Raw genomic sequence first — 2233 nt, 5'->3', positions numbered from 1 at the left:
TAGACTAGTTTCAGTGATGGTGAACCTTTTAGAGAACGAGTGCCCAAACTGCAACCCAAAACCCACTTATGTATCGTTGGGTGCCGGGTGGGTGTGGCCCATTGGGTGGGTATGGCCCATTGGGTGGGCGTGGCTGCGGTGGTAATGGCAGACTGGGTGGGACTAAAAAGTTCAATCAATCAATTCCAACTTTGCAAGATCTTTTTTTTTCCCGTGAGAAGTTGAAATTGACTGGTTGAACCTTTTTTTTTTTTTTTTGGCACATGGTGGCAGAGGCCTAAAGTGAAAAGGTTTTATAAAACCCAGCTGAAGTCCTAGGACTGGGGCGACGGCACGCGTGCCCACAGAGAGGGCTCTGCGTGCCACCTGTGGCACGCGTGCCATAGGTTTGCCACCACAGGACTAGTGGTTGGATGAAAGCTGGCTGGAGAAATTCCTCTGTTCTCTACCAGTTCTCCATCTGAATTCTTTGTCCACAAAACTGTGGGTGAATTTTGAAAAGCCACAGTGTCCAGCTAAGAGCTAAAGTATTGTAATATTGATGATATAACCTGGAACAAGGCAATGCCTATGCCAATCTCTCAAAGGGTACAGCATAGCTAATGGGTACAGCATCTCCTTTGCACGCAAGGAATGCTGGATTGAAACTTCAGCTTCTCCATTTGGTTCAGTTCTGGCCTACAAAATCCAGAAACCTCCAGATGGCAGCAAAGAGATATTTGTGGTGTGTGTGTGGTTTCCTCACTGCCTTCTAATGGTCAATTTCATTTCTGCAACTCAAATCTGGTAGTCTCGGTCATCCTGAAAACTCGGAGGGCTTCTGTCCATTAGCACGGACAATGCTGTGTAAATAAATTAAAGCTATATGTGCCATTTCCTGGACTCCTTTGAAAGCACAGAAGACACCCACAAGATTAAATGCCGCCACTGAAAAGAGGAGACGTCTATTCTTTCTTGATGATGATGATGAATTGAAATAACAAAAAACAAAACCATCTGACACTTTCAAAAGAGCCATTTGCCACAAACAAAAAGTTGAGCCGAGTTTTTACCCAATATGAAACGAACACACCCTTCTGTGGATGGCAACACTGAAGATCCTAGGGAACATCTCTCAAAGTTTATCCTCTCAACTCCTTTCTACAGCCATCCTTTCTTCTCTTTCCAGATTTCAGGAAGGCAAGACCTCCTTCGTGCGCATAGGCGCACAGCTACAGAAACGCAAAACGATGGCGAGTAGTCTTGCAAGAATTTCGGGATTTGTAGAAGTGCAAATGGATTCACGTTCACTCCTCTTTTCTTTTACTAAAATGTGAACGCTAAGAAAACCTTCCCGTCAGTCCCTTGTAGACAGGCTAAATATAGCCGTTGGGAAAACAGCCACAAATGTCCTCTGTTGTCCATTCGACAAATGTTCCAAAAGGTCTTTGGATTGAATGGCTTTACCCCTACGTTTCGGTTGTTCTTCCTCGTGTTTTGATTCCAATCCCGTCTTCAAGTGAGCCGTGATCCCCGCAACAATTTCCTTGTCTGTTTAACCCAACAGCTGTGAGCACTTAGCAACTAATCAGTTCAATTTGATTCACCTGTATGAGTGATCTTTGACAGATCCATCTGCTTTAAGTCAAATTTGTGCATAAAACAGATCTAAGATCCAAAATATTTCTTCATGTCCAATGCAATGAATAAAGGAGGTTTCTCTCCATTCTTTCACTCTTGCAGGATGTAGAACATTTGTAGGACTTTAGGCTAATTCCTGCCATTTTTACTGTAAACATAAACATTATGAAGTCAATAATGTTAATGCTTCTTTCCTTTCCCTCCCTCCCTTCCTTCCTTCCCCCCTCCTTTCCTTCCTTCCTTCCTTCCCTTCCTTCCTTGGCAGCAGATTGGGGAGATCCCAGATCTTTAGGATCCCAACCAGGAAGATCTCTATAAGCCCCCTCAACGACAGAGGGGCTGTCAGTCTGGAGACAACAGAGAGGAAAATCTGGTCCCGCACAGTTATGGGGATTCATCACCCAAATTAAGTTACTTGGAAATATTCCACCCATCTCCCCACCCTCCCAGACGCCAGGAATAGAAGACTTTGAACCGTAATGATTCATGTTCTAATCACAGGAAACCCTTTGGGGGCACCTGCTACTTTTTAGAACAGAGTTGGAAAGTGCAGATGGATTTGGCAGGTGAAGAGACAAAAAAATAATTTTGAGTAATAACCAGCTTCAAATCC

This window comes from Protobothrops mucrosquamatus, unplaced genomic scaffold (assembly GCF_001527695.2).
Source record: "Protobothrops mucrosquamatus isolate PMUCROS unplaced genomic scaffold, P.Mucros_1.0 scaffold790, whole genome shotgun sequence".
In the NCBI taxonomy this organism is placed as follows: Eukaryota; Metazoa; Chordata; class Lepidosauria; order Squamata; family Viperidae; genus Protobothrops; species Protobothrops mucrosquamatus.
The sequence above is the reverse complement of the archived record's forward strand: the minus strand, read 5'-3'. Positions refer to the sequence as shown.